We start from the raw sequence: 22,736 nt of genomic DNA, 5'->3' as shown, positions 1-22,736 counted from the left end.
CGAGAGGCAAAGCTGGACGTCCGAGGCGTAAACACACAAAACACACGTAGCCCTCCAGGATTGGGACACACACCGATTTGCACATTTTCTGTCCGCGTGCTACTGGCCTTTTCTGGGAACAGGTTGCATCAACGCTGCTGGGCAACATCAGGGTGTAAACCCGTGGTTCCCAACGCGGGGCACATGCCCCACAGGGAGGCAATTTGATTTTTTAAACGGGGGCAATTCAAGAATGAGTTATTTAACAGTGAATGGCCTTTTAGGCTTCCTCCACGTGAATAGGACTTCACTTTCTGAATAATAAGAATTATTATTGTCGCAGGACCCAGGGCCGGATTTAGGTATAAGCTAAACAAGCTATAGTTTAGGGACCCACTCTCTTGGGGGCCCCAAAAAAAATTAAAGGGAAAAAAACTGGATGTACATTTATAAAATATAAGATAAATAAAACAAATAAAGCAAACAAACAGATTAAATAAATAAATAAAACAAAATAAAAACAAATAAAATAAAACCAACATACAGCAACAGTGTTTTGTAGGCTCCTATGGTGTAAGTAAAGGGCCCCGCCTGCTAACTAATATATCACTGGTTTGCTATTATTATTTCATGTTATAGCAAGTTTCTAGACACTGGATTATGAGTCTTTGTAATTTGTGTTTCTAAAGGAACTTGTTATTGCCAAATGCCAATGTGTTTGCATTATTTTGTTATGAATAAAAAATCATTTTAAGTTAGAGCTTAATAATTTCACTATTAATATACTTCTTAATTGTATTTCAGTTCAACAATTACTTTGATAAAATACATGTTTTGTTATGTGTGAATGGCTTTAGATACCTATTAGGTCCATAAATTACCGTATACCATATATTCAACACAAAAAAAACAGCAACAGTTTGTTGTTGACAAAGGACAGCTGGACATATAAAGGGCCCCATTACCTTCAGTAGCTTAGGGCCTCATCAAACCTAAATCCGACCCTGGGTGGGCATCAGGATTTTAGAGATGCTTAGGTGGGGCATGGCCAAAAAAAGGTTGGGAACCACTGGTGTAAATGGATACCGCAGAGCTCTGAGATGGCTTTCTTTTCTTTTTTGTAATATTTTCTATTAAATTTTCAAAGGTTTTTAACCAGTTTACTTCACATACAATATACTTGTGGTTCACAGTTAGCTAAGGACTGCAGACCCCCTGCTTTTCAAAAGGCAAGCCATGGACCCCCTACTTTTGAAATTTATGATACCTGTATGGTAGTTTTTGTTATGTGAAGGGTGTCACAGACCCCCCGGACCACCGATGGTGAACCATAGCAATATAGCATTCACTTTTATTTTTATTTTTGACTTCCCACCTCCCTCTCACCCTGATGTTTTTATTCTTATCCTTAGTTGCTGATTTATACTTGTTGCTAAACCCCTGCCTCTCTTATCTTGATTCCTGCTCACGATATCACTAAAATACTGTGGCAGATACTAAAAAAAGGCCTCCAGTTTTCCATAAACAGTCAATCATTTTGTTGATGGCTTGTTTTTCGTAAGGGGGAAGTGTGACTCTCCCACTTTTTTGTTCTTATATTGAGCAACACATTGCATTTTAATGTGTGTCCCTTTCCTGCCTCAGAAGTAAAAGAGAAGTAAAATATTTACCCCACATAAAAGGGTCTCATAAAACTTTTGCTCTTTTTGTCTAACTTCTTGTATAAACTGAAGAAAATGAAGTACAGGAGAGCTGATAGTGATGAAAGGAACAATGATGGAGGCACAAAGCAAAACTAATTTAAAGATGTATCATCACACCCATTGGTTGTTCTACGTAGGATTTGATTGCAAGTATGGGTGGTGGTTTCAAATCCCCGCAACGGGGTGAGCTACCGTTGCTCGGTCCCTGCTCCTGCCAACCTAGCAGTTCGAAAGCACGATAGTGCAAGTAGATAAATAGGTACCGCTCCGGCGTTTCCATGCGCTGCTCTGATTCGCCAGAAGCAGCTTAGTCATGCTGGCCACATGACCCGGAAGCTGTACGCCGGCTCCCTCGGCCGATAAAGCGAGATGAGCGCCACAACCCCAGAGTCAGTCATGACTGCACCTAATGGTCAGGGGTCCCTTTACCTTTACCTATGGGTGGCGGTTGTTTCGTGTTTTGCAAAATATTGGTTTATCCATTAATTTTCAATTCATTATATATCATTTCCCAGTAAGCTTTAACCTTACTACAAGACCAGCACATATAATAAAAAGAACCTTCTTTCTCTTTACATTTCCAACACTGATTTGATTTGGATTTATACATTTTTGCCAATTTACTCGGTGTTAGGTACCATCAATATATCATTTCCATATAATTTTCTCTTAGAGAGTAACATGCTGTAAATTTTTATATCCACATTCCACAATCGTTCCCATGCTTCCATATCTATATTATGACCAATATCTATTGCCGAATGTATCATTGAGGATTTTACTTGCTCATCCTTTGTCTCCCATTCCAGTAATATCTTATACATTTTAGACAACACTTTTACATTACATTACAACAGGTCTCTCTCCAGTTGTGATATATCCCCAAACCCTCATATCCTTTCTTTCTTAAATACTTCATTCAAATGCTATTGTATCCATGTTGTTAATTTTCCTGATAATTCCTCAAATTATTTTAATTTATACACTCCTCCCTCTTGTTTTACTTAAATTTCTCTAAGTTGTCCACCCTTCTATCATATTCATTTTCTTTACCACTATAGCTTCCAATGGTGAGAGCCAAAGTGGTATTTTTACCTCTTAATAGATTTTTGTATTTATCCCATACTCTATATAATTTTTTCCTAAATATATGATTTGTAAATCCTTTATGTACTTTCACCTTTTCATACCATAGATAAATGTGCCAACCAAAATTTTTATCATGACCTTCTAAGTCTAGAATATGTGAATTCTCCAATGTCATCCATTCCTTTAACCAACAAAGACAAGATGCTTCATAGTATAATCTCATATCCGGCAGGGAGAAACCTCTTCTCTCTTTTGCATCTATCAATATTTTACATTTTATTCTCGGTTTTTTCCCTTGCCAAATATATTTAGAAATATCTTTTTTGCCATACATTGAAACAATCTGTCTTGTCAATCACCAGAATTGTCTGAAACAAAAATAACATTCTAGGTAATACTTTCATTTTTATAGTCGATTAATGGTTTATCCATTCATTTTGGGGGATTGATTCCAATGTATTCAGCAACTTTATCCCCTTATATTCAAATGATACCTTTTAGTGTGGAAAGCTCATGAAATGGGCAAAACGATTTGAAATACCACTGGTCTCTGCCCTTGGCATTAGTTTCATATTACAGTATTGGAAACCAGAAGACAGAAAAATCTGGACACTGTAGTTTTGCCGGCTCTCAAGCAATTTCTTAGAATTTTACCTAAAAACCACTTTGAGGTTGTTGCTTTTTACAATCAAGCAATGTATACATTTTATGCAATAAAGTAAATAAATTATTATTTACCTTGCTTCCAAGGAGCTCAGTTGGGTACCGTTTTCCCTTCCTTTTATCTTCACAACCCCACTGTGAGGTGTATTAAGCTGAAAAGAAATGACAGAGGCAAGGTGAGCCTTGTGACTGAGTGGTAATTTGACACAAGACTCCCCAGCCGATCCTAACCACTCTACCACACTGCTTGCTTTCTGCTCATGCACTTTTCCCTCAGTCCCTCATGCACAATAAAGGAATACATCGGTTTGTCACACCTAACTCTCTTCCAGCTTTCAGAAAGGAAACAGTTAAAGGATGATACAGCCAGCCTCTCTTGTATGCAGCTGCTGCTAATTGTGTTTATCAGTCAATGAATGATTATATGACTGTGTCAGCTCAGGATAGTTGAGCATTTATTAGTATAAAGAAGAACAGGGGTTGGTAGTATCTTCAGGAATCATTGCACTGTGCTGATGATTGCTATCATAAATACAGCTCATCTTTTGTGGGGGTTTGCTGTTAATCGCATTCTTAATTTTGCATGTCATTGTGGGTGTTTTGTCTTGTTCTAAACTATTGGACCACTTGTGCAAAATCCTGTAAATAAATGGCCTGTAAAGGAGTGTTTAGCACAGAAATTAGAAGAGAGAAAAATAACCAGTGTCATTTCACAGCATCTATCCATGTAAATTTAAAAGCATTATAGTAATTAAAAGCACCTGAATTTTAAAAGTGGAACTAGGAGGCAATAATAAATGTCTTTCGCCCTGTTGGTCTCTTGCTCCCTTCAGGAATGCCAGAAATTTACTTCAAGACAGCATTAGAAACTGAGATATGAAAGCTAGGAGCTGAATGGCACCTTAAACCAAGGTTATGGGCACCACAATGGAATGTCTAGGCATGCTTTTTTATAACAAGAATACAAAGCTGAAAATGAATGAACTGCAGCTAAAATATTATCTTCATTTTTCACATGGTCTAGTCCTTCCTCTTCCTACCCCCTCTAATATTCTTAAAAGGGCCTCTTCTCCAGTCTTCAGAGAGTAGCTGGAAGGGGGGAGGCAGAAAAAAGGTCCTCTTTTCCTTCCAATGTGCAGTTTTAATCTGAAATCTTAGGCACGGTACTGCGCCCAGAGCTCAGAAACTGCTCACACTAATGGGATTCCCTGTTGCAAAATGCACCTAGAACAATGGGCGTTTCAAACACTGCTTCAAGTAGAAAAGAAATATCCCGAATGATAACACCTATCCTGTCACTCTCGTAGAAAGTTTATTTGCGGCATCAGCCTAACCATGTCTATTAGTAGGTAAGTCCTATGGAATTCAGTAGAGCTTACTCGCAGGTAAGTGGGGTTAGAATTGCAGCCTTACACAACATTATGATGTTAAATGAGGGGGGAAGGAAGGCAATATGCTATATAACTATTCACTGCTTAGATTTCTTACTAAGAACCACTAAGATGTATTATTTTATGTGTGCATTCAGTCACTTAAAAGACTTCTGTACTGCTTTTCAGGCAAGACTGCCTCTCAAAAAGGATTGCAATCAACCAAACACCAGCCATTTAAAACACTTGCAATGCCCAGTCACATATGCTCAACAACTTTTGTGTCCGGATTTTCATTTTTTTGAAATACAGCGACCCTACTTAAACCAAGGTTGCAAATCCAAATCCAAACCCTCTTGCAGTCGCCGAAACAGAATCTCTTGTTGCCATTTGGGGGCAAGATGGCTCTAAAGTCTTATTTGTCAAATGATGGTCTGACTGTGAATGATTCTCGGTTAAACACCTGGCTAGTTCTGATAGAATACAACAGATAGAATTCTATAGAATGGTGTGTTAGTGTGTGAAAAGAGTCCAACATCCAACGATCCTCATGCATGCACCTCCAGATGGTGGAGCCACCAGGAGCCATCCTGGTTCCTAGGCATCTTCACTTGGTTGCAAGCGGTCCAAAGCAAGGTGCAAAATGCTCCTGGCACCTGGCTAATTGCAAACCCTGCAAATGTCTAATGATTGTGCATGAGAGGCGGATGCAAAACAGGCCTGGACAGCATGTGACCTGCCTGCCAAGCTGAAGGTGCAAAACCAGCCACATTTTTGTGGCAGCCTCTATCTTTTCCAGCCCTGGGCAGGGATCAAACCCACGTTTCAGCAGATGTAGCTGATGGCCTGTGCTCAGATTCATAGGTCACATGCCGTACGGCCCTTCCTAAGATAGAAAAACAAATTAACATCACCTGTGTCATGAGGTTTACTGTTAGTGTTTTCATAGCAAGAATGAGAGTTTGCAGAAGATGCCAGGGTGCACTTAGTGAAGTGTGCTGCTGTTGCAACATCTGCAAACTTTGTCTGTCGATGTGTGCCCTGAGGCTGTGTTGCTGTAATTTCTTCCTTGCAAGGGTCTCTGCTGGCACTGCCTAACCAATTCAGAATCTTGTACAGTCGGGAGTTTGCACCTTAAAAGAAAACTGAGAGCTGCGATCCTGCACATCAAATCCAAACATGCCTCTCTGGCCCTACTGTTCTGTGACTCAGCCGGCCTCTGTCCTGTGAGTAGTGACAAGATCGCTCATAATGTGTGACGTGGAACTGACTACCAAATATTTATGTGCAAACCACAAAGCTTGTGGGAAGATTAATCATGGCTAGAATCTAGAGCAGACCGGTCAGGCTGAAGACCAGTCATTCACTGCTTTTTCTTTTTCTTTTTGCAGAGTCATCCAGACGCATGGTCTTGAAGTTACCTTGGTTAATTTAGGTTACGGTAGGAGCTATTGCAGAGTGGTTTTGAGACCAAAACATACAAGACGTAATTAAACACCATTAGAAGCCAAGCACACCCTTTTAAGTAGACATGAATAAGTACCTCAAACAAATATTCAACTCTGGTTCAGTTTGAACATATCTGCTGTTGCGTTCAGAGGAGTCCTTTGCCCCAAGGCATGACCCCCCCATACATATTTTTTAATTAAATACTGTGTTTCTACAACATCAGAAGGAAAATAAATTAAGAACAGAAAATCGAATTAAAGTGAAATGTAAAGACTGTTCCTACTCGCACACAAAAATCATTTCACTCTCACACAGTAAGAGCTATGAATTAAAAAAAATTAAACATAGAGCAGCACAAGGAAACACGTAAGTTAACTTTAGTCAGCACTGAGGGTAGAAAGCCTTTTACAGGAGGGACTGCATATACTGTTTACAGTCGTACCTCAGAAGTCGAATGGAATCTGTTCCAGAAGTCCTTCAGCCAGTCAGAAGCCATGGAAGCAGCGGCGGGTGTTCGGGTTCCAAAGAATGTTCGCAAACCGGAACAATCACTTCCGTGTTTGTGGTGTTTGGGAGCCGAAACATTCGTCTTGCAAGCCGTTTGACTTCTGAGGTACTGATGTATTTGCAAAAGGGAAGAGCAACGCAGGTCCCCATGAGATGTCCTTTATATTATATTGTGCATTTATTCTTACTTGTTTATTTCTTGCATTTATATACAGTGGTACTTCGGGTTACATAGGCTTCAGGTTACATATGCTTCAGGTTACAGACTCCGCTAACCCAGAAATACTGCTTCAGGTTAAGAACTTTGCTTCAGGATGAGAACAGAAATTGTGCTCCGGCGGTGCGGCAGCAGCAGGAGGCCCCATTAGCTAAAGTGGTGCTTCAGGTTAAGAACAGTTTCAGGTTAAGTACAGACCTCCGGAACGAATTAAGTACTTAACCCGAGGTACCACTGTAGTACCTTTGAGTTCAAGGTAGTGTACATGATTCTCCCCTTGCTCCTTTAATCCCCAAAGGAACCTGTGAGGTAGGTTAGGCTAAGAGGCAGTGACTGGCCCAAGCTCACCCAGTGAGCTTCACAGCCAGGTGGGGATTTGAACCCTTGGTCTCCCAGATTCTAGTCTGAGACCCCAACCACTACACCACACTGGCTCTCTCATTTGTGCTCAGATGGTATTGGGACAGTCATACACCTCCCCACTTTCTATACTGTTGATGCCTGCATGTGTTTTTTGGGGGGACATATTGCTTCATTTCCTGTCAGTTCATGGCTTGTAGCTTCCTTCTGAAACCCAGCGATATTTTCTGCTGCAAATGTTGTGGTGCTCTTTTTTTGTTCTCCTTTTCTTCAGGGGTGCCCCTCCAGGTGGCAAAAACGTGGTGACATCACAACATCACCACAAAACAACAGATAAACTGGAATAATCTGTGAACACTCCAATATCAATCCAAAACTATTATTGCATCAATGGCATGTTGCCAAATACACCTGTAAATAGGGCCCCCTAAATGTGTTATGGCATTGCTGACAAAGAATACAGTGGTACTTCGGGTTAAGTACTTAATTCGTTCCGGAGGTCCGTTCATAACTTGGAACTGTTCTTAACCTGAGGCACCACTTTAGCTAATGGGGCCTCCTGCTACCGCTGCGCCGATGTTGCACAATTTCTGTTCTCATCCTGAAGCAAAGTTCTTAACCCGAGGTACTATTTCTGGGTTAGCAGAGTCTGTACCCTGAAGCGTATGTAACCTGAAGTGTATGTAACCCGAGGTACCACTGTATAAAAAGCATATAGATCAAGGATGATGATGTGAAAGAACCAGGTATTTTGCATGACCAGAAAAAAGAAAAAAACTTAGCATATAAGTTCCTGACAAGCATAAAATTTCAAATTTGTAATTCCTTGACAAATACCGTGCTGGTAAATGAGGCCGTAAGTGACACATTCGCTCAGTTTCCAACGTGAATGAAAAAGCTACATTGCCACTTTTAGCAGAGGGCATAATTAATTGCACAAACCGAAAGTTCAGTTATGCGCTCGAATCCCTCTTGCAAAATGCTGACAGTCTGGAGCAAGGGTGGGCAAACTAAGGCCCGGGGGCCGGATCCGGTCCAATCGCCTTCTAAATCCGGCCCGCAGGCGGTCCAGGAATCAGCGTGTTTTTACATGAGTAGAATGTGTCCTTTTATTTAAAATGCATCTCTGAGTTATTTGTGGGGCATAGGAATTTGTTCATTTTTTCTTTCTTGCAAAATATAGCCCAGTCCCCCACAAGGTCTGAGGGACAGTGGACCGGCCCCCTGCTGAAAAAGTTTGCTGACCCCTGGTCCGGAGGCACTGCGATTTGGCTCTTATTCTCATGTTAACACTGTACCGTTTATGGTCTTCCCCTTCCCTTCTCTAGTCAGTGGCTCATTCACATGAGCAGCAAGTACAAAATGTAAGCTGTCAATTGACAGAATGGAGCCACAGTCCCTTTATCCTTGAAGCACACCTGGAGCTGCCTTGATCGCAAGGTAGTTCTTGCTGTATTGTGAGAATGGGCAGAGGTGGAGCTAGCTGCCCTGGCATCCCATGGGCCATGGGGATGAAGCAAGCCGCCCATGGCAGGCTGCTTCCTGGGCAGGGGAAGAGGGAACCCCTCCACTTTGCCATCAGCCTTCCTCCCTTCCCTCTTCCTTTGACAGCTCAGGGGAGACTCCCCCCCCCCAGGAAGCAGCCCGGCAGTGAGGGGCAATGGCGCACCACCTGCCTGCGACTCCCAAGCCTCCCCCAAGCTGTCAAAATGAAGGGGGAAGGGGGAAGGCCACCGGCAAGGGGGCGCAGCTCCACCCCTTTCCCCCGACGGCTCAGGGTAGGCTTGGGAGTCGCCGGTGGGTGGCACGCTGAATTTCACCCCCCTCAGTGATGACACCCAGGGTGAGCTGCCCCCGCCACTCCCTTCCTCTGCCCCTGTGAATGGGCAGCTTATCCCACACCGCTGGTGTTATGTACTGAAGTTCTCACCCTGGGCCAGCAGGGGGATACTGTGGATAGTTTTCACTCAGGTCCACATATGCAAATAAGGGATTGAAAGTGACATTCAGTGATTGGATAGTTACAGAAAGTGGTTACTGTTGCATTGTAGTGGAGCTCTATATAAGCAGGCTGGCTGAACCCTTCAGTTCAGTTCTGTTCTGGCCTGTGAATAAACAAGAGCTGTTTGAAGAATCGCTGTGTTGTCTGATATGTTTACCCATAACTTAACAGCTTGCATGAGTAGACTACTGCACTCCTAACCATGAGGGCTGCCCCAGTTACTGAAACAGAAGCAGTCAGACCACTTGCACACGGATTGCCATGCAAGCATACAGACCGGCTGCCTTCACTGCAATGAATGGGACAACCTGGAAAAGCAAGGATGGGTAAAGGGGGGGGGCAGAAGGGCCATTTGGCCTGGGGCCTCAAGCTCAAAGTGGGCCTCAGATTCAGCCACATTAATTTTTTGCCAGGTGAAACGTTTCACTACTTGTCTTTATGAGCTTCGGACCACATTGTGACATGCTCTCTCAGCTCAGAGCTGCAAATTGAAGCAAGTAAGAGGTGCATTTTGGTAAGAGATTTTTATGGCTGTTGTTGCTAACTGACACACATTTCTTGTCATATGCTTTATTATCAGCCAGAACATTGCATAAAACTGAGGTTTCCCCTCAATAATTAGTGCATTTGCACAAAAAAGGCCAGGGAAGTATTTCCTAAAAAGAAAATTCAATTTATCTCACTCTGTTTCATTTTCATATTTTATCATTTTTTATTTTTATTGTGGTGGGGGCCCTCTGAGAGGGCCTGGCACCAACACTCGTGATGGCTGAGGCCCAAGATCAGGACAATCGCGGAAGATAAGGAATGCCAGAAGTGATGGGGTGAGGTGCACCATGGGAGATGGTACAAAAAAGGGAAATTTAATGGAAAACCTGCAGTCCCTCTGTGGTTTCTGCTTCCCCTAAAATGTGTGTGATCAAGACATCCTGAGGCTGTCATTTAGCAGGAGCAACATTAATTAGGAATCTTGCTGCTGTCATGGCAACATTAAGAACTGTTGTTACATAAGAGTCCATTGCCACAATATATATGCCTACTCCTTTCTGTACTACTACTTACAGACCCTCCATGTGTTCCTATTTTCCAGGGACGTCCCTGATTTAGAGAAGCCATCCCGGTTTCTGATTTGATCTCGAAATGTCCTACTTTTCCTTAAAGGTAAAAGTAAAGGGACCCCTGACCATTAGGTCCAGTTGTGGACGACTCTGGGGTTGCGGCACTCATCTCACTTTATTAGCCGAGGGAGCCGGCGTACAGCTTCCAGGTCATGTGGCCAGCATGACTAAGCCGCTTCTGGCGAACCAGAGCAGCGCACGGAAACGCTGTTTACCTTCCCGCCAGAGCGGTACCTATTTATCTACCTGCACTTTGATGTGCTTTCGAACTGCTAGGTTGGCAGGAGCAGGGACGGAGCAACGGGAGCTCACCCTGTCACGGGGATTCGAAGCGCCGACCTTCTGATCAGCAAGTCCTAGGCTCTGTGGTTTAACCCACAGCACCTCCCTCCCTATTTTCATTGTAGAAATGTTAGAGGGTATGGAGTTATCCTACGTCTGAGTCGTCTGAAGGCAATCCTGTAAAGGGAAGATTTTTGTTAATGTTTAATGTTTTCTTACGTTTTTATAGATGTTGGAAGCTGCCCAGAGTGGCTGGGGCGACGCAGTAAGATGTGTGAGGTATAAATAGTAAAATCATCATTATGGAATGGGACGTCCCTATTTTCATGGGAGAAATGTCAGAGGATATGTACTTATGTTCTGTTACTTCATCATCATCGGTAATGAATTCTATTGCTTTCAGACTGTTAAGCCGTTCCTGCATTGCAAGGCACTGAAACGGTGCTTTGCATCAAGATGAATTGATTCCGAAGGCGTTAATAACTAACGCTAAGAATGTTTGTGAGTGCCCTGACATAGCAGTCAAGCCCCATTTTTTTACTGGTGCTGCAGTCCTTAGGAATGGAACGGGAAGAGAAATAAAAGTGTGATGTGTAATACCGTTCTTGCAGCTGCTTCTCTAATTTCCCTAGAGTCAATTGCGGGTGAACAAGGCACTGCTCCACCAACCTCAGGCTGCTCTCAGCCAGTCCCAACCTCCCGGCCTCTATACTTGCGACCAGCCTTGGGATGGGGGAGGCTGCGGCTGTCAGCATCTTTCCTCCTTAATCTCACTTTTGCTCTTGTAGGGAGGAGGATGGGGACAAAACCAGAATGAGTTGGCCTTGCCCACCATTTTCTCTGGCTCTGCTTGTCATTGGCTCTCGCGCTACCTTAGTGTTGCTGTAAAGTAAAAACCAGGACTTTTTAAAAGAAAGACCCCAAGATTGCTGAACCACCAAAATTGTTGAGTTTTTTAGAGGAGGAAAACCCGAAAGTTGTTGAGCTTACTTTAAACAAACCGTGATTTTCCGTTACGTGATTTTCCGTATGTGAAGATCCAGGACAACCTGCTGCCTTCTGGAAATATCCCCCCAGGCATCACTTCCGACTTTGAAATCCCAGTAATGTCCAGGAAAATCTGGACGTACGACAGCCCTACTTCCATGCTTTCTCTCCCAGTTCCATGGGGCACCAGCCACCACTGACTAGGGCTTGAACTGTTGCAAAAGCTGAGTTCCTGTAATGAATCTGTCCAGCCAACCGCTGAACCACAAAAGAAGAAGTTATCGTCTAAAATAATCCCATGAATGAAATGAGAAACGAGACACTTCCTTTTCATCTGTTCCCTTCTCTTAACTTGCCTTTGTTTTACTGGTAGGTTTTCACTTGCCTATGATCTTTGTCCTTCTCAGTTTATAAAGGCATGCAAAGACCTGATGTAACTTGCTGCCCCGTTAACTGAATCCCTTTTACCTAAGCAAAACCAGGTCATCCTTCCCCGAAGGATAGAGTTTCGCAGGCTTTTTGGTTGTTTCTTAAATTATTATTACCCGCTGTGCAGGGAGACTTTAACGTTCCCTCCACTTGCACCTATTGGATTTCTGTTATTTCAAAAGGGCAAACAATCGTGGATGATCTGATTACCTCTCAAGCATCAATTGAACAAAAGGCTACCAGGTAGTTTGGCAAAGGGTGCATTTTTTTCTGAATAAACATTTTCAACAAACACCTCTGCTGGGAACTCTGCTCTGTCTTCCGAAGAATGAGACACAGACTCATAAAGAATAGACTGGAAGGATAAAGATCAGGGATGTCCTTTGATAACGGGCTATTTAAAGGTATAAAAGAGCATTTTATTGTGGCATAAAATGCAGAGTGGTTTTCAGTCATGCATAGGAAATGAAGAGAAAAGGGCCTTGGAAATTCATACAGAATTTATGGGTCAGCCATTAAAAATGTGACTTGCTCAACAAGTTCAGTTGCACAAGCAGCGATTACCTTCCTCTGTGCGCTTGTCAGACTTACAAGTTGTCACATGCTAGGCCCAAATACTGATCACAGCCCTTCTAATCATGGAGAGGAAGATCGCCCAGATCCAAATTCCCTGACCGTAAAAGGGCAACAGCACTGAACACTTATTCAGGAGTTAATGTCTTTATTTGTTGTGCTTCACTGTTTGCCCCTGTTTTCATCTGTAAAAATGTTGCAAGGCTTGTGCTAGAGTTTCTAAGAAAAGCCCCAACCTTCACATAATTTAAATCACCAGGCTATTTAACTAAAGCTTTAGGTGATTCATTGTTCATGGTCAGCTGTAACTGGTGTGACTGTGAGTCCTCACCGAAGACTCCTGATTAAGCTTAGCAGTCATGGAATAAGAGGCGAGGTCCTCTTGTGAATTCGGAATTGGTTAAGTAACAAACAGGAAGCAGACAGTAGGAATTAATGGACAGTTCTCATAACAGAAAGCGGACCCGTACTTATTAACCAGTTCCATCTGTTACGCCGGCTTGAGACTCTACTTGCCTGCAGACTGTCTCGCCAGAGTGGTGCATGCTCTAGTTATCTCCCGCTTGGACTACTGCAATGCGCTCTATGTGGGGCTACCTTTGAAGGTGACCTGGAAATTACAACTAATCCAGACTGCTGCCGCCAGACTGGTGACTGGGAGCAGCCACCAAGACCATATAACACAGGTCCTAAAAGACATACATTGGCTCCCAGTATGCTTCCAAGCACAATTCAAAGTGTTGGTGCTGACCTTTAAAGCCCTAAACGGCCTTGGCCCAGTATACCTGAAGGAGCGTCTCAAATCCCATCATTCAGCCTGGACACTGAGGTCCAGCTCCGAGGGCCTTCTGGCAGTTCCTTCACCGCAAGAAGTGAGGTTACAGGAAACCAGGCAGAGGGCCTTCTCAGTAGTGGTGCCCGCCCTGTGGAACGCCCTCCCATCAGATGTCGAGGAAATAAACAACTATCTGACCTTTAGAAGACATCTGAAGGCAGCCCTGTTTAGGGAAGCTTTTAATGTTTGATGTTTTATTGTGTTTTTAATATTCTGTTAGGAGCCACCCAGAGTGGCTGTGGAATTTTTATTATTATTATTATTATTATTATTATTATTATTATTATTATTATTATGTTCATACATGATGTAGACATAGGGGTAAGCAAGGTGGTAGCCAAGTTGGCTGATGATACCAAAATTGTTTAGGATGGCTAAAATGAAAATGGAATGTGTAGTTCTCCAAAAGGATTTCTCCAAACTGAGTGAATGTCAATGGGCAGTAAAATGGCAAATGCAGCCGGACTAGATAGGTGACTGGCCTGATCCAGCAGGCCTCGTATTGTGTCCTTATGAGTAATTCTGTTTTCATACTGTTATGATTCTTGTAAGTAAATGAATGTTCGCTGGAGAACGCATCCTGAACAAACTGCTCTAGCTGCTTAACTAGATGAAGACACATCATTACAACATACCAAGGTACTTCCTGCTGAAGATTCTTGATAAAAATGCATTTGAAAAATTCACATATTTTCCAGGTCCAGTTCTCCCCTACCCACTTCTCTGTTTAGTTATCCAGTGCTGGCACACCTTTCCATATGCTAGAAATGCAACTGATGAAACCATTGTCAATGTGGAGACAGGAGCGATGCAGAATTTCTTACTACATTGAACCATGAAACCAAATTCCTGTGAGGATTGTCTCATAGGGCAGGATTATTACACGCCTAGCTCGAAAACAATGTTTGAATGGAGGGCTCCTGTCTTCTAGCTTGCCTTCCTGTAGTTCTTCCCATAGCTGAATCTTTACCTGGCATGGTAAGCAACCGCAATATTCAGGGTTGTGGATGGCCAAGAATGCTTAGGAACGGGCAGGCAGTAAGCACCTTGGAAGGTAAAGGTAAAGGTAAAAGGGACACGGGTGGTGCTGTGGTCTAAACCACGGAACCTCTTGGGCTTGCTAATCAGAAGGTCGGTGGTTTGAATCCCCACAACAGAGGGAGCTCCCGTTGCTCTGTCCTAGCTCCTACCAACCCAGCAGTTCGAAAGCATGCCAGTACAAGTAGATAAATGGGTACCACAGCGGCAGGAAGGTAAATGGCATTTCCGTGTGCTCTGGATTCCATCACAGTGTCCCATTGTGCCAGAATCAACTTTTAGGTCCATCATGAGACATCTGCCCGCTTCCAATCAGATACCAGCAGCCTTCAAGCAAGCAAACTTGCTCCCTAGCATCCCAGTGCCAGAGGATTGCCTCCTTCCATTCTCCAGTTTGCCTCCTCCAAGTGGAAGAAACCTGGGCAGTGCTGAATGTCACATCCATTGCCAGGTGTGTCCTGCTGGAAATAAAAAAAGGGCTTTCCCCTTGGCCTGCCTTTATATCCACTCAGTTGCCAAGTGCTTTTGTGACATCACAAGAAACCCACAGCCAATGGCAACAGCTGGGGAGGCATCCTCTTCATTGCTTTGAGCCTCACAATGGTGGGTGGACCTATCAGTGGGCTTGCCAATCGGAAGGTCAGCAGTTTGAATCCCCATGACAAGGTGAGCTCCCGTTGCTCTGTCCCTGCTCCTGCCAACCTAGCAGTTCGAAAGCACACCAGTGCAAGTAGATAAATAGGTACCGCTGTGGTGGGAAGGTGAATGGCGTTTCTGTGCACTCTGCTTTCCATCATGGTGTCCCGTTGTGCCAGAAACAGTTTAGCCATGCTGGCCACATGACCTGGAAAGCTGTCTGTGGACAAACACCAGCTCCTCCCACCTGAATAGCAAGATAAGCGGCTCAACCCCATAGTCATCTTCGACTGGACTTAACTGTCCCGAGGTCCTTATCTTTAAGTGCCTTGGAGCAGGAAAAGCAACTCTTAGAGCCACAGATGAGATATGTGGAAGGAAATCACATTATCCCAATTGCAAGGAACTCCCATCAATTCCCAGCCCTTATGCTTCAGAGCTGTTGTTTGAGGCAACCCTTACTTTTTCAAGACTCCCTCCAGAACAGACAATTGTCTAAATTCCCACCTTTCTTCCTTCAGAGAATTCAAAAGTGTCACACGTAGCTTGTGCATGGATGCAGCAGAGTTCCACCCAGGTTCCATTTCTTGCAGAGACTATGTGTATTTTGCAGCCTTTAAAAAAGAAAAAGAAAAAGTGAGGCTCTCTCTCTCTCTCTCTCTCTCTCTCTCTATACACACACACACACACACACACACACACATATATATTTAAAAATTGTAATACATAAACAAAGATAAAGAAGAAATAGGTTAATAAAAATAAACTAAACAGGTTTGAAAATCACCCATTTAATTTTACAAAATAAAATAATATGCCACAACTTTCATGAGGATTTTTTGAAAATTGCCAATGCCCCAACCCTGGATTTTCATCTGTAATAAGGGTGTTTTGTATAACCCAGCTGCACTGTAACAAGCAAGCAATGTTTGCCAATGATATAATAGCTGCCAGCAACCATTTTTTCCTTTATATAAGTGAACAATTGCTGGGCTTTGTTTTCCCAGCTATTTGCACTGTTTGTTTTTTCCTCCCTGTTTCCAAATTTCATTGATTTTCAAAACGCCAATACAATAAAACAGCGATTCGAAGCCCTTATTTGTGGCCTTCCCTGTCTCCTGCTGTTTCTGAATATTCTGAATATTCTTCCATTGCTTCCATCCTCCCACCCTTTCCCTCTCATGTCAGAATTATATTATAGCCTCTGTAAATACGCTGACTAGACACCCAAGCCCAGCGGATATTTTACATGCCGCATCCTGATTTTTGGTATGCTACTGAAATTTTGCCCTCAAAGAATGATTATTTTGTCTAAAGCAAGGGCGATTGTTAAATGCTGCACATTGCATCACACTCCATATAAAAGTCTGTGAATCAGCTGACCGACGTGTTGCTTCCTTGTCAAACAGGCGCTACATTTCATGGGGCCAGTTACGTGCGCTATCAAAAGTCCCGTTTACCATTTCGTGGGGCATCAAAGGACCATGCAGTCATTAAACTGATCACTCCATGCCCCGAGGTGGTCTATGGTATAATGTCACGATAGCATATCCACAATTACGGCCTGAGTCATGTCTAACATTGCTGAATGCTCTGTTTATCTCTTCCTCACTACAGCAGAAGCTAAGCAGATTGCTGGGGGCGGGGGGAGTTTGCATCAAAATGCCTAATTCACCAAGAATTCTGCCTCCTGGTCAAAGGAGGATGGCAGTAAACAGAAGATGTAGTTGCGTGTTGAGGACCCCCAAGACACCCCCAAATAAAAACACAGTTCACACATCATTTTTTTGTTTTGGTTTTGGCATAATTTTGGCCACAACGTTATTGAATTACAGTATGTGAGTGGTTGCTTAGGCATTGGTCAGCAACTATCTGTTCCCACTTAGAGGTAGGAACAGAACTGACAACCACAGTAAGGGAAGTCAGTTACAGATAGGTAGCCGTGTTGGTCTGCCATAGTCAAAACAAAAAATTTTTTTTCCTTCCAGTAGTACCTTAAAGACCAACTAAGTTAGTTCTTGGTATGAGCTTTCGTGTGCATGCACACTTCTTATCTGAAGAAGTATCTGAAGAAGTGTGCATGCACACGAAAGCTCATACCAAGAACTAACTTAGTTGGTCTTTAAGGTGCTACTGGAAGGGAAAAAATTTTTTTGTTTTGACTAAGGGAAGTCAGTAAGGGTAAACAATTTTGGGGAGAGAATAAAGCTTGGTGCCAGGCTCTCACCTCTCCCCAAATGCTCCCAGGGGCTCTTGCGTGGCCCTAGCCCTTTGTCAGAGATTCGGACAAAAGCATGGCGAGCAACTGGATTCCTTTAACGGAATTCCCTTGCAGCAGCAGCATTGGAGGTGTAGCCACAGCCAACCACATCCCCGCCACCAACCAAAAATTAACCAATGCCTAACTGCAACCTTACAAGCTGTGACGATTTGCTACGCAGTAGGCAAAACCCAAATAGCACCAGCCAATCAGCCAAATGGTGAAAATTCCTACCAGGCCCCTGCCCCAAGGCAGACGACCCCATGACAGGCATAGCAAGGTCAGCGTGAACGACCCTAAATAAAGGGAGGGTGGGCGCAGTGAAAAGAGGAAGCTCAACGCTGTGCACGGGGCCTATATAACACCCCCATCAATCAAATAAAATTGCAACAATAAATTTTCCCCAGCAGCAATGGAGGTGCCCAATCAAATTCGTGGCCATCCAAACTAACCCACCCAGTAACAGAGGATGTCATGGTTGCTCCCACCGCAACACGTGCTCTCCATGAAGGAGAACCCGCTCTGTTCCACCTGAGAAGCGTTTTGCATCTCAGAGCTTAATCCCAATATTCCCCCCCCCCATTTGCTTTGGGTTTAGACTAACACATACGGAAAGAGAAGCTTTTTAACTGTTGCCGTCAGCTTGAGGATTTCCCGCTCCCTTAAAAGTGTTCTGGATTTTGTTCTCAAAATTAAGTGCATTAATTCACAGCAGATCCAGAAGAGCGGCTGTTTCTGTGGGTTGGCATCTTTGTCTTCAGCCAATCCCTGAGTTCATCTGCAGTTCCTTAATGTCTTCTCCCTCTGGAGAAAAGAACCTGGACTGTGTATCATCCCAGGATAGAAAAGACTGACTCCCTGCTTATACACACATACAGCAACATATCCCTAATTATATTGTACCTTTGTGCAGGTACACTGTAGGTGATTTTGGGAGCAAATGTGGCTGGAAAAAAACTGGGTATAACTTTTGTTCAACAAAACAAAATAAGGCACGAGAGAGAGAGAGGGTACAACTTTTCTGTGCAAGTGTACTAATTGTTGAGGGGGAAAACATCACTTTCGTGCAGGGCCCCAGCTCATGTGACAAATCTGTAATTGGTTAACAAAAGAGAAATGCCCTTTACCATTTCATAAGTCTTCTTTGTTTGAATTTGCAGCTCTAAGCTGACAGAGTGTGTCACAATTGGGTCTGATGTTCACGAAAGCAAGTTGTGAAACGTTTCAAATGCCAAAACATTAGCAAGTCTCCAAAGCGGAGGCCCTCTTTGGGTTTGATACCTTGGACTAAATGACTTTCCTGGTTGCCCCTTTGTAAAGGACCCACCACTAACCACCAGATAATAATGAGCTGGACTCACCCTGCTATCTGCTCCCAATTAAATAGCGTACCACATCTCACGGCATCCTCTTCCCAGGTTCCTGTGGGGCAGTGCAAGGATGCACCTCTCTTTGGGGCAGGGGGTGGTGGCTCAGAGACCAGCCTGGTGGACTCCCAAGGAAAAGGGAGAGCAGAGGAGGCTGAGGGAACTGACCACAAGGGAGGGTGTTCAAAAAAGGGTGAGAAACTGCCAGCTCTGCAGGCAAGGGGTGACATAACTGGGCTCCTGAACCCCACAGAGTTACTGCAGAAAGAATGTAGTTGGTCATGGGAGCCGTGGGCTCAAGAAAGGTTGAAGAGCTCTGATATAGGGTGTGATATGTGTTTTTCTCCCCTGTGCAACCCCCATCTCACTTCAACCCATCAGCTGCCATAACTGTCAAGCTGGTTGCGTATCTCAAGTTCTGCTGATGTAGAGCAGTTCCATCAGATCCTATGGCCCTTGGGATTGTACCTCAAGATATATCTCTCTCCCCCACCATCTCTTTATGATCATCCTTGTCCTTGGAATTCATTTCTTTAACACGACTTGTCTTTCCTGCTTCACAGCAGGTATTTCACAAGTGTGTACGTATGTGGCATCCGATTTGCCCAAAGTGCAGGTGATATTGCCAATAAACCATCTTTGGCCTTTGGGTGTGGTGACATCTGAAATAGCTTCTCCTCCGAACAAGAACTGTTTAATCTTTTTTGAAGACTGATTTGAAGCTTATGTAAAAATATCAGCCTACATTTGGTCTCCCTCTAAGGCCTAGATCTTTCCTCACAGCAAAACAACATACAAAATAGTTATGCTCAACATGGCTGAAATCTATGCCAGCCAGCAGTTTGCCTTCACATGGGCACACAAGATACATGCATATGTGCGCAGGGGGTATTTTGTCTGAACTGTAAATCTGCAATGATGTTACTGAGTGTTTGTGATCCAAATATCAAATGTTGAAAGAACAAATAGGGAGGGTGAGGCTGGTGATGAAATAAAAACCATTTCAACACCCTGAAACAGACAGTTGTTGTTGTAATGGGAAGATGATAATAATCTTATATAGGGCCATTGTATGAAATTTGCATTAATTAGTGAAATTGTTCTACATTTAGCAGAGAATTAGCCGCTTTCTCATCCTGCCCAAAGCAGTCTATGTCACTTGAACGTTATATATATATATATATATATATATATATATATATATATAATCATATATATTGTGTAATCATATGTAAGATATATAATACAAAAACAGATGGCTACAGTTTGAACAGGGAGAACATTATTACCATTTATTCTATTGAATAAAAGTGTTTTGGCTTAAGCCTGTCAGAATGTCATTGCTGTCTTATCCTTCATTCAGAAGCCATTAAAAACCACAACACACAAATGTCTGGGAACTACAGATGTTGGAGAATTCTGACAGAAACAGAAGTGGAAATTCCCCATGTTAACTTATTTGTCCCATGTCTGCAGCAGAAATCAATGCAACAAATATGATCCATATTCACTCTTGTTGTTGCTTTTATTTCACAGTAGATATGCACCATACTTTTCCGTATATAAGACAAGGTTTTTTGGCGCCAAATTAATGTTTAAAAACTGGCCTCATCTTATACATGGGTAGAACCAAGGGCAATCTCCACCCATTTTCTACATTTTTAGTCCCCTTATACAAGGGGGTGTGTTATACACGGAAAAATACTGTAATTGATTACTCCCACCCATTTGAATGACGTTTATTTTGCATTGAAATGAACGGGGTAGTATAACATAATGGCAATGTGACGGCTGTAATTCACACAATTAATGACTGTACATATGCTATGTAAGTTACATAATTTCGCCACAGCAAACAGTATTACAAACTGTTGGCAGAAGACGAACTGCAGCAAAATGGAAACAAAGCAAATGGAGAGCAGAATGGAAACAGATGCCTTCTTATATCCCAGTTGGGAACTGACTGGTGATTCATTTCATGTATTAGGAAATGCACTTATTTTACAATGGTGGAATTGCTTCTGAGTTCCCAGTTCCTCATTTGCATGACAGTTCAAAACCCAGCTCAGTCAGAAAACTAGCACAGGTTAACTGACAAGATCATACAAAAGTCCTGCTGGATCAGGCCTGTTCTCGCAGTGGCCAAACAGACATTTGTGAAAACACCACAAGCAAGACCTAACAGCACTCTTCCCAATTGTGATAGCAACTAATATTCAGAGGTATCTGGCAGTGGAGATAAACTATCATACTCTCCGACATTTATCCGATGAAAATAGGAACGTCTCATTCCCTAATGATAATTTTACTAGTTATACCCCACACATCGAACTGGGTAGCCGCAGCCACTCTGGGCAGCTTCCAACATACATAAAAACATAATAAAACATTTAAAAAGAACTTCCCTATACAGTGGTACCTTGGTTTACAACCATAATCCATTCCGGAGGTCCAGTTGTAAACCAAAACAGGTTGTAACCCAAAACGCGCTTTCGCCAATGGGGCCTCCAAAAAAATTGGTTTGTAATCCAAAAAAAGGGACACGTTTTTCCGGGTTTGACTTGGTTGTAATCCAAAACAGTTGTAATCCAAAATGGTTACAAACCAAGGTTCCACTGTACAGGATTGCCTTCAGACAACTCGAGGGCTGCATAACTCCATACCCTCAAACATTTCCCCAATGAAATAGGGACGTCCTAAGGAAAAGCAGGGACGCGGGTGGTGCTGTGGGTTAAACCACAGAGCCTAGGACTTGCCGATCAGAAGGTCGGCAGTTCGAATTCCCGTGACGGGGTGAGCTCCCGTTGCTCGGTCCCTACTCCTGCCAACCTAGCAGTTCAAAAGCACGTCAAAGTGCAAGTAGATAAATAGGTACCGCTCCGGCGGGAAGGTAAACGGCATTTCCATGCGCTGCTCTGGTTCGCCAGAAGCGGCTTAGTCATGCTGGCCACATGACCCGGAAGCTGTACACCGGCTCCCCCGGCCAATAAAGCGAGATGAGCGCCGCAACCCCAGAGTTGGTCACGACTGGACCTAATGGTCAGGGGTCCCTTTACCTTTACAGAAAAGCAGGACATTCCAGGATCAAATCAGAAACTGGGACAGCTTCTCTAAATCAGGGATGTCCCTGGAAAATAGAGACACTTGGAGTGTCTGGAATATGCACATAATGGTAGGGAGCTATCAACCTCCTTCTGTAACACAAATGCATTTTTATCCCTTTATTTTGATCTAACAGGCACCCTCACTCGAATTATGCCCTTTTTATTTGAAAGAAAGTAAAAAACAACACCTTTTTATTCTAGTTTCCTGGCCCTGCTATGGCTCCTCACCCATCACTCTTTGTTAGACAGCATCCTAAATCTTCAGTGTTGCAGGATTTTTTCATATCCGTAGCAGTTTCACCCACATTCTGATTTGAACATAATCCTCAGCGGACCACACACAATCTACATACAGAAAGCGCAACACTCTGAGACCCACTCTGTGCCAGAAACGAAAAACGTAGAATTGAAAATACATGCGGCAGTGTGAGACAGCTGCAATGCCAGAACAGCAGCAAAACAACACAGAACAATTAAATATCATTTATGGGGAAACTCCCATAAATTCCATTATGGAAGCAGACCTCTTGTTTTGAGAGCTGTGCGCTCTCTTGTTTTCTTAATCGCTGGGAGATATTATCACAGTTGCCGGTGCAAATTGGGAATTTCCATAAGCAGGTGGCTGGCTGTGAATCAAAGTGACATGTGAAGCTGTTCTGTTTGTGTGTGTATCTATAGCAAATGATCTCTGCAAACTCCTCATGCCTTTTTCACTAGGATGGTTCTGTTGCACAGAGAGGCAGATTACTTAACACAGAGATCTGCTGC

The sequence above is a fragment of the Podarcis filfolensis genome (genome assembly GCF_964270895.1).
Source record: "Podarcis filfolensis genome assembly, chromosome: 11".
Lineage (NCBI taxonomy): Eukaryota > Metazoa > Chordata > Lepidosauria > Squamata > Lacertidae > Podarcis > Podarcis filfolensis.
The sequence above is the reverse complement of the archived record's forward strand: the minus strand, read 5'-3'. Positions refer to the sequence as shown.